Source organism: Neopsephotus bourkii, unplaced genomic scaffold (assembly GCF_033783945.1).
Source record: "Neopsephotus bourkii isolate Nb327-2 ecotype Australia unplaced genomic scaffold, CSIRO-AGI_Nbou_v1 NB_168, whole genome shotgun sequence".
Taxonomy (NCBI): Eukaryota; Metazoa; Chordata; class Aves; order Psittaciformes; family Psittacidae; genus Neopsephotus; species Neopsephotus bourkii.
This window is the reverse complement of record NW_026900684.1, coordinates 5,360,234-5,370,821: the sequence shown is the minus strand read 5'-3', so window position 1 is coordinate 5,370,821 and position 10,588 is coordinate 5,360,234. Positions and strand designations below refer to the sequence as shown.

At 47.0% G+C, this 10,588-nt stretch overlaps 1 long non-coding RNA gene across 2 annotated transcripts; it reads right to left on the bottom strand.

Annotated features, from left to right (window-relative positions):
- Window positions 1-352: 352 nt before the first annotated feature.
- LOC133222265 (uncharacterized) lies at window positions 353-5,614 on the bottom strand. 2 transcript variants are annotated; one of them, XR_009728253.1, is made up of 4 exons: window positions 5,396-5,614; window positions 5,178-5,302; window positions 1,451-1,548; window positions 353-922 (listed from the first exon to the last, which is right to left on the bottom strand). It is a non-coding gene; the product is annotated as an uncharacterized LOC133222265 (long non-coding RNA). The 2 variants fall into 2 exon arrangements; XR_009728251.1 differs by lacking the exon at window positions 5,396-5,614 and having other exon boundaries at window positions 5,178-5,389.
- Window positions 5,615-10,588: the final 4,974 nt, after the last annotated feature.

Sequence of the window (10,588 nt, the reverse complement as noted above, 5' to 3'; positions counted from 1 at the left end):
AGGCCCAGCAAAGCCTGCTCACTCACTACAAGCACAAAAGCCATGGTCACTTCACAAACTCAGGTCCTGCAGTTGCTTCTCATCCAGACAGGATCTCAGCCACAAGGAACAGATATTCAAACTCAGCCCCAGTGAGAGAAATGACATAGCAAGTGATTGGAAGTTACAGCTGGAGAATCCAAGGAAGAAGATCCTCAATAAGAGAAGTACCAGCCTGTAATACTTAGGTTGCTACATGTAACAAAAAAATTTCCAGCAGAAGAGACACTGTTTGAGGTAAAAAACCTTTTCCTCGATGCAACCAGTAGACCTTGGTTTGCCTTCAAGTTCAGAAAAAATACAGAAAAGGGTATGCAAAAGTGGGTTTCATAACAGGGGAAAACTGCTTCAGAGATGGCTGCCTGTCCTGGCCACCAACACAGAAACAGTTCCCGAAATCCAACCCATTAAAGCATCCGTCTGAACTCATCACGTCAGTTTGGTTAAGGAGCTCTGTACATCTCATGCAAAGCCAGCTCTTCACTCACACACATGCACACACACCTCACAGCACCAAAGACTCATTCCTTACAGCAGAGCCAGTATCTCAAGGCAATGACCGAAGTTGGCAGGACTCTGCTGTTCTTTGCTGCTCCTACTCTCAGCACACAATGGGCTATTTACAGCAGGCAGCAGCCTGCCTATTGTCTATCCATACCCAGACATCGTTCGAGCGCTGTAGAAGAGAACAGGAGAGCAGCCGTCACCCCTTGCGTTGCAAAGGAAAAACAATCCCAAGAACCAATGGCTTTTCTTCCTCTCCATCACGATATTTAGATGAACAGCACACCAGTGCAGCAGTGGCCTGCTATAAAGGAAGGTCCACCACATGGCATAGAAGATGTGGCTGTTATTTTCACAGCTTCTTGAAGGCAGGATAAAGCTACAAGACAAGTTGACCCATATACCTTTGAGCTATCCTCACAGCTACTTGCCATTGCAGATTGTTGTTTTCTTACCGTTACAGGTTATGCTGCAGAGCTCCCATGGATCTGTTTTACTTAAGTCTTTCACCACTCATTTTTTGAAAGAGGAAGTAGATAATCATATTCTAGCTTCTTTATTGAGCATAAGAGAGTGAAACAAACAGCTTTGGCTATTAATAAGATAAATCCTTCTGTCCAAATAGAATACATAATCCTAATCTCAGAGTACACGTATAATCATCTTTAATCAGTCCAACCTGTCCCAGATACATGCTCCCATAACCCTCATTGTGCTGGCCAGGCACTCACCTGGTAGTGTGCTCACACTGGGGAAGTGATCTGGCAAACACCGTTTTCCTGGGTTAGCTCTGATGCTAGTTTTCAGCTAGGTCACCTTTTGTCTAGATGACCAAGTAACCATTCACTCTCAAAAGAAAACAAGACGGCACAGCTCCGGAAAGAGATGGACTGTTGTAATACTGCACCTTAAACATGCAACTCCAAACACTGCATGCAAGTCCTCCCAGGATTTCCCCCCTGTCCTGCAGTCCAGGCAGTAAATTGACTGAGGTCTTGCAACCGCCTGTAACAGAACCAAACTGTAACCACAGGAGGGAAGAAGGGAAACCACAACTAACCTCAAGGTACAGCAAAGGAGAATCCTCAGTTTAAGGCTTATATAACATTAATGCAACAGCAAGATGTCTCCTGTGGTACAGCCTGTCATGTCATGTATGCTGTGACAGTATCTCTTTAGCCACAAAGGACTAAACTGCTCCTCAACAAACCTACTAACACTGAACTGTCTAATCCACTACTCTTCCGCTGCCATCACCCTCCTCCTCCACCCACCTTCCCACCTCCTTCTGCTCCTCCACTGCTCCCTCCCCCCTCCCCCCCCCATTCACATATCTAAATATCTTACCCAGAATCACTTAGATCGCCCAGCCAGGCTTTGGAGATATAAACCCTCCTTTTAAAACAGTAGCTAACACACTTTCCAGCAGCAGTAAAGGGGGAGGAGCTAAAAAGCTGTTAGTGAGGAATGTATCCCATGCAGATTGGAGCAAGCAGGTCCTTAACATTCACCACCCTCCCCACCTCCAACCCCACTTAGGCTCCCCAGTCTGGCTTTGAGTAACCACAGGGCATCACACAATGGTTCAGGTCGCCTCTGCTGGTTCAGTTTCTGTTCCTGCATTTGGGACAAGGCAGGACTAGAGGGAAGCAGCCTAGAAGCTGGATTCAGCCCCATCAACTGGGCCATGGTGATTTACTTCTTAAAGGCTGCAGCAAGAGTCTTACCTTCAGCTGCAGCTTATGAAGCACTACATACACTACTCATGTGTTCAAGGCTCTATGCCCAGCAACAAAAAAAGTCACAGCCCTGTCCTCAGACATTTGGCTGCAATCCTATGGAACAACACCTGGATCCTTGCCTCTTAATGATGTTGAACAAGTGATCTGAGTGCACACCAGTGAGGTCACTGGAGTTTATTCAAGTTCAGAGGCTGAACCACATGACAAGAAGCTGTTCAATGCCTTTTGTGCAACTATAGCTGTCAAACAGCACTTGGTAACCCTGTAAAATTAAGGAAAACCAATAGTTCCCACTAAAACCTTTAAGAGAGTGATTGATTTAAGATTCCTTTGATCCATGCCTTTGCACACATTGACATGTCAGCCTTACTGACTTCCCACCTTCAGAGATCACAGAATATACTTACAAACATCTATCTTGCAGCTAAAATTACTTTCCACTAGAATTCCAATCCTAGAGCTTCGATTTGCAAGTACATCATGGGATTACTCTAAATTAACCTCAATCCAAATACAGTGTAGATGAAAATCACCCTACAGAAGCAAGTTTCTACAAACCAGCAGCTTTCTTGTGGCATTAACAGCTGGAATAGATCATGCAAACTTATTCATTCTACCCCTCCCAGGAAAAGGCTACTTTTCAGATAGCTCAGTATGCTACATCGGGTTAACACATGCTCCAAGTACTCACCCAAGACTCTGCAAGAATGAGTTTCTTGCTCACACTTCTGTCACCTCAAGTCTAGCAGAAGGCAACCTGGGTCAGGCACAGTAAGCCACACGGCATCACACCAGATAGTGTTTACGTTCAGAAGGATGTTTTAAAAAAGCACACACAACCCTTAACACTGAGGCTGGCCAGATCAGCAAGTACTTAAGAGAAGCAACTGGCTCACCCAGTGACCTCCTAACACCAGCATCACAAGAACAAGTATGACAGACATCAGCAACCTCTTGACCTGGGGTGTTAAGGTATCCCTTGTATTTCCTCTGAGTAAGTGATAGTAAGCATTTTCATCTAGCTTTCCTAGGAAACTAATCCATCCTCACTAGCCTATTAATGCAGCCCAACTGCAGAGGCCAAGTTTTCAAAACTTGCACATGCAGTATCAAACTAAAAAGCTTAAGAGTTTTAGGTTTAAGAAAGTAATTCACACAAAAAAAAGACAGAAGTCCTTTTCTGAAAGTGGGACATCATGCACTTCTGCTCTAAACCTTAAGGAGTCCAACTACGAAAACAAAACCCAGTTTTCCTCTAACTCTCTATAAAACCATGCAAGCTCTTTTCAGTTTGTTTTGGGCAAACTTCCAGTACTACAAAGATTCAAATCCTAACCCCAAGGGAATACTTTACTATCATATTTTAGTCTGTAGATGAATAGCTGCCAACATGAAAGGCAGCAAGGAAGAGCAGAAGCCTTGTGTTATCGAGTGTCCTTGTTCCAGGAGTCAGGCAGGATCTGCAGAAATGCAAGCACCCCATCTGCAGCCAGGGTTCAGCCTACTGCCGGTAAAGGTCAGTGCTGCACAGCACTGCTCCCCTCAGCCATATGTATTGCAAGCCTGCATGCAATGAATAAATAATCTCCCCTCCTTTTTATGAGGATTTCCAGAGTTACCACTGATTACATTTAACATATTACAAGATTTAACATATCAAAACTTGTAATTTAGCGCAGCAGGGAAGTAGGATACAGGAGGCAGTCTATTCATTGGACTACCAGAAGCCTAATTTATCAGGCAACATATTCCCCGGGGCCAGAGTCTCTCTCTCTCTCTGCTGCACATTTGACAAATCTTGTCATTAGCCTGAGTCCACCCATTTGATTTAACTGTATTGCCAAGATTTAGAAAAACAAAACGACAGCTCCTATCTGCTACAGCTTACAATAGTCACAGGGTTGTTTTCTTGGAGGGTAAGAGAGAAAGAGAAGAAACCATTTGACTCTTCCCCACTGGGGATTGATACACAGGACAGAGAAAGTATAACCCACCTCTGTCTCCTTCAGAAAATCCCATGGGGTATTTATTTTTAGTGGAGCAATGAGGTAGCAATCAACTACAGAGAACTTTATTCAACAAGAGAGTCACCTGGATAACTATTTCAAAGTTGTCTTTCATTTTGAACTACTGGCTTTGCTTTTCCACTGATACCAACCTTGTACTTGCCCTTGAAGCAAAAAGCTACTTGGGGATTTGCTTATAAAGCACTTACTTCGAACCTCATCTTCGCCAATTTGTAAGTGTAAAACAGCATCCACCAAATTTAGAAGGTACCTTTAAAATTCATTATAATCATGCAGTCCTCAGAATAGGCTAAAACTATTGGCTCAAGACCTTGATTATATTACACACAACAGCTACTCGCAACTGCAGGCTTTAGGTTTTCCTCATCAGCCATCCTCAGACTTATTCCAACACAAGCAAGCTAGATATCCTTGGACTTTATAAAGAATCAGGCAGTCACAGCATGGTTTCATGAGCAATTCTGTATTTCAGTTTTTGTTTTACTAAAACTGCTATTGTTGCAAGAAGAGACAGGTATGTTTCAGTAAACTCAATACTTTCTTACACTCAGAATTTCTTAATCTGAGAAGTCAGATCCAAATCTCTTGAGCTGAGAAATCTCAGCTTCTGAGTTTGACAGCACATTCCAAAGCAGAGAGGCAAATACAAATACTCCTAAACAGGCTCAGGAGACTGCATTGGCTCCCTGTAAAGCAACGTAGATGAAAGAAAAAGTCTCTTAACACCACATGAATAGCTCTGTGGTCCAGGTACAGGCATATAATCATAGGATTTTGATAGCAGTTTCTTCAGATGTCACTCTTTCCTATCACAGGACATGTCCACCACATTGAAGCCACTAACCCAAGCAAGGCATATGTTTACATGGATTATTTGGTCCAAGAGGGTGTCTATAATACCCCAAACAACTCACAGACATGCCCTTTAGAAATTCAGAAGGCTTCAAGTGTTGCAATTCCTGTTCAACAAGAACGAGAAATGTATGCACCCTAGAACAAAAGCACCACGCAACCAGGCTAAACCCCTGCGCTGTAGCACTGCAAGTCCTACCTAACAGCAGAGGCCTGCAAAGTCAAACTCACCGAACCTTCCATTTTAGGCCAGTGTGCCTCACGCTACATTTCCATACATGCTCTCAGCTGCACAGACAGAGAAAAACATAAAGCTAAAAAAAAAAAACCCAAACCGCCAAAAAAGCTGCTTCAAGTACATGCTGCTCTCATGCCAGTAACAGCGACCTAGTTGAAGGCAAGGTCCAGCAACTACACATAACCCGCTGAGGCTGGCGGGCAGCACGGTGCTCCCCACGGCGGGTCTGGGCGGCGGGCAGCCCGGGGGGCTGCGTTTCCGGCAGCGGGGCCTGGCCGCAGACCACCTTGCGGCCCGAGCCCTGCCGTGTGGAGGGCAGCGCTGGCGCCGAACAATGCCCTGCCAGCCGGAGCTGCCGCAGCGCCGGGGGGGGAGGCCGGGGGCAGCCGGCTGCGCTCTCCTGGAGGCTTTTGTGCAAGGGGAAGCCAAGGCGGCTCCGCGGGACGCTGACCCCACCGCGGGGCGGAAGGGAAATCAGCGGCTGCCTGAGGGGATCGGCTCCAACACCGCCCGGCCGGCACCCACCGCCCCTCGCTCGGCCCCGCAGGTGACAGCACCAGCGCAGGCAGCCCTAGCCCCGCGGTGAACGGCCCGGTAGCGGCGGTGGCTGCGGCAGGCCCCGGCGGAGCCAGCCCACCTCATCGGCGGCCGAGCAGGTTGCGGCGAGCACGTCCCTGACAGCCCCCGGCCCTGCGCCAACTCCTCAGCGCGGCCGGGCACGCGGCCTCGGCCTCGTCCTACGCTCCCGTGCACCGGTGGCGGCGGCACCCCCGAGCCCCGCTCACCTCCCGCCAGCGGCGGCAGCGACAACAACGACGACGACGACCACGGCTGTACGCGGCTCCCCCGGCGCCGCCCTATTTAAGCTGAGCACGGCGGGAGCGGCGTGTCCGTGTGCCGAGCCCGCCTCCTCCGCCCGCCAGCTCGCACCGCCCGGCAGGCGCTAGGGCCCAGGCCTGCCCCGCCCCCGAGCCTCCCGCCCCGCCCCTTGCCCTGCCTCTTCCTTGTGCCCGCCGGGCCGGCCGCAGGCGTGCTGAGGACCCGGGGCCGGTACTGTGCTGCCCGCGGCACCGCTGCGGTGTGTCGGCCCGCCCGTGCCGCAGTAACCCATACAGATCCGCGGGGAGGGCGGTGGAAACGACGTACGTGCGGGCACAAACGCTGGGGGAAGAGCAGGGGAGTGAGAGCATGAACTCTGCTGGGAGCGCAGCTTCACACCGTACAGATCCGAGTTGACAGCTAGCAGGGGAAGCTGTTCCTACGGGTTCGCAAAAGACATCTGCATCCCGTATACTTAGGCCACAAGGACCTGTGCTTCAGTATGAAAGCGTTGGAAGGGGACAGTGACCTTGCTGTAGCCTAAGGAGTCATCTGTTCACCTTGTTCATGAGGGGGCTGCAGGCCTGAGGTGCTCCCTGGTAAAGCGGAGGCAGTCAGGGCTTTGTCAGCTGCCTCTGATGGGTAGCTGGTTTTAGTTTGGCCGGGTGCTTCTGTAGTCCATTCGACCTATAAATCATCAACCACATCTCAAAGTCCCACTGTCTTGCACACTCTGCATTGCCATAGTTTTCTTGTGTTTTGTGGGTATTATTTGGATTTATTTAAGTGTATGGGGACGATTCAGCAGTACACATTCATATATATATATCTATAATTTGTAAATTACTGGAGGTGCTTTTATTTTACATGAAGAGAACCACCATTCCCTGATGCTTCAGTTTATACTGGAGTATACCAGGCATACGACTTCCTGCAAAGTAGAGTTTTTAACAAAAGAACAAGATATTTCACTTTATAGCACAAAGGGGGAGAGCACTTGTGAAGCTGCTGATAGTCCTCACTTAGCTGAACTTGGGTTCACACTGTGGAGTGGCTCTGAAATGCAAAATGAAATCCTTTCCTGCGAAAGGAAGTGGAAGCGGATTATCCAGGAGTGCATCTGACTGGCTGCAGCAGCTAATGGGCATGGAGTCCATGGCACCACTAGAGCCTGTCTGGGTAAAGCCCTAGAGCACTGTCAGTGTAGACTTTAGCAGCTCTGCCGTGGTCGTGGTCGGGCTCTGCTGGTTTGTTCCTATTGCACCACACTTCATGCTTGTGTAGACACAGCCAGTCTCTGCCAAGTGGTTTTTGCACTATGTCCAGTGTTTTGGAGGAATTGAGTGATGTAGAAATACACTGTTTCAGGCACTGGTGACTTCATGTTTTGTGCCAAATGCATCTAGGTTCCATCTGCCAAACAGAAAAATTTATTATGATTTTATCTACTACACTAATTATTCCTTCATTATCACATCTTTCTCCACATTTGGGTTTCTGAAGACATAGGCCACATGTTTTAGCCTTCTCTCAGGGAAACTTCGGTGAACTGATTTTCTCTCACTGGAAAGAGGGTTTCTAAAGTCTGTCACTTGTACTTACCTTTTCATGATTCCTGTCATCAATATGAGACTGTGAAAGTTCCAGTGATGCAATATTTAAATAGGCATCTCACTAATGCCAAGGATCACCTCTCTACTCCTACCTGACACTCACAAGATTATACATCCATGGACTACATTACTCTCTGAAATTGGCTTTTTTCCCAGCTGATCAGAAAAGAGAGGGACCTTGTCTCAATCAGACAATGTAGAAAAACATACACAGGCAACAGGGAAGTAGGATAGGTATGTAAACAAAACCTACAATGACAATATCGGACTGTCTTACACAGGGAGCTAAGGAAGCTTGGGCTCCTGTGGATCCATGGGGGCTAGGCCCCTTTAGCAACTACACACACATTAATTATATTTGAGATCTCACGAACTCTCTATCAGCAGACAGGGCATACAGGCTTTAAACGCATTTCGTCAGTGAAATCTGCTCTCATTAAGTACATCAGATAAACCAAGTAAATAAAGGCATCCAAAAGGAGACTCTGCTTTTCCTGTTTGAAAAGAATTCCCTGTATTCCAGTCCATGCTCCTTGTCTCTTTGTCCTGGGCATTGTTGAGAAGGGTCTGCTTCCATCTTCTTTCCTCCCTCAAAATGGATGTTTATACACATCAAGACCCCCCCACCTCAAAGCCTTCCTTTCTTGAGGCTGAACAATCCCACCTTGCTCAGCTTTGCCTTGTATGACAAAAGCTCCAGTCTGTTTACCATGTTCGTGGCCCTTCACTGAACTCTCTACAGTATGTCCGTGTCTCTTTTGTACTGGGAGCCCAGATTGGACATAGCATTCCAGGTGTGGCCTTCCCAGTGCTGAGGAGAGGGAAAGGATCATCTCTGCTTGACTGTCTGCACATGAGGATGGACCACTATGGAGCTTGGAGAAGGTGAACCTCAAAACTTCAATCAGCTTTCTGGGACCCCTCTTCTCTTCAAGACCATTACCTCAACAGGCTAAGTATCCTCTAAATAGATTACCCAAACCAGAGGACTTCCGTTTCAGCAATGTATGGATATTATAGCCTCTTTAGCACTAGTATTTGTGTTTCTCAATATTATTGATATCAAAGTACTATTCTTATATACCTGTATTTGCTGTCATTGACAAAATAATTTAAGCATCTGCCAGGAAAGATATCTCAGCTGTGTTCTTTTCATTTTGATTTACAGGGCATGCACATCACTCTACTGAATTGGGTTATCCCAAGTGTATCATTTACAAAACAGATTGCCCAGCCTTCTACCATACTGTATCTGCATCTGCTAACACTTGTGTGGAATCTCAAGAGAAAAAAAAAACACGAAGAAATGTTATGTAAATAAGCACTTCAAAATGTCTAGCATACACTGCAATTAAAAAACATGAGCTACTGGGTCCATGGAGCAGGCATAGTTACTTATATCTTGTCAACCCTCTTCCTCGTGGGAAATGAAATAATGCTCGTTTTACATTTGTAACTGTTTCACACACTTGAGAAAGAGAATGTAAGTCCGATAGGAAATGCCAGGGAGCAGGAAGACTCCATAGCAGGGAGTGAGCAGGGAGCTGAGGGCAACTCCAGCAAAGGCAATGCTCTCTCCCCAGTGTGCCAGGTGACACCAAGTGCTTTTACCAACAGCCCTAGCCAAGCTGAGGTCACAGCTCAGGGCTGGGGCCCATGTGGAGACCCAGTGGGCAACAGCAGGAGCCAGCACAAGGACTGGAGACAAGGCTGGGACACATGTCTGGGGTCCATCCAGGAGACAGGGCTGGATGTTCCTCCAGGTTCCATCCAGGAAAAACAAAACAGGAATCTGGGAGAGGAGGGGCAGGGCTGGGTATGGCATAGCTTAAGTGGATCCCCTGGACCACTGGGCAAGAGCATGGGTGAGAGTCCCATGCAAGGCTGCTCAGGGCCATTAAGGTCTGCAGGTGTCCCTGGAGCCCTGGCAGCAACACCAATGTGACCCAGTCTCACGTAAGTATATGGCATGTGTCTGGCTGCATATCACCTGGGGTATTCATAAAATCATACAGTAGTTTAGGTTGGAAGGTACCTTTAAGGTAGGGACATCTTCAACTAGATCAAGTTGTTCAGAGCCCCATCCAGCCTGGCCTTGAGTGTTTCCAGGGATGGGACATTTATCACCTCTCTGGGCAACCCGTGTCAGTGTTTCACCTGCCTCACTGTAAACTCTTGCTTCCTCCTATCTAGTTTAAAACTCCCCTCTTTTAGTTTAAAACCATTACCCCTTGTCACACTTCTTTTGATGCAGCCCAGGATATGGTTGGCCTCCTGGCTGTGAGCACACATATTCCTGCCATACATTGAAAGACAGTGACTTGGGGACTTCAGTTTTTTTGAGCTTATATGACAATTACAGCTGGAACAAAATGGTAGTGTGTGAAGAAGAGACTAGAATAAGATATCTTAGGCTTGCAACAGATGAAATTATTGTTGAGGACAACTGAATCTGGTTATTTTTATGCTATTTTTTTCCAGGTCTATGTCATTATACAGGTGCATTTTCATCTAAGAAACAACACATCATATTGGGCACAATATCCCAAAAAATAAGAGCTGTGTAGAAATAAGAAACTCTATGCTAGGTCAGAGAGAAAAACATATTTGGAAGGATTCCTGAGGACCACAGTCATCTGTCTTCCTTACATACAAATAACACAAACTCAAACACACTGATGTCATGAATGAGCTGTATTGGCAGGGTTCTGAATAAAGGTCTGCTCAGGGCCAGCCTAAACCATGGCTTGGTCA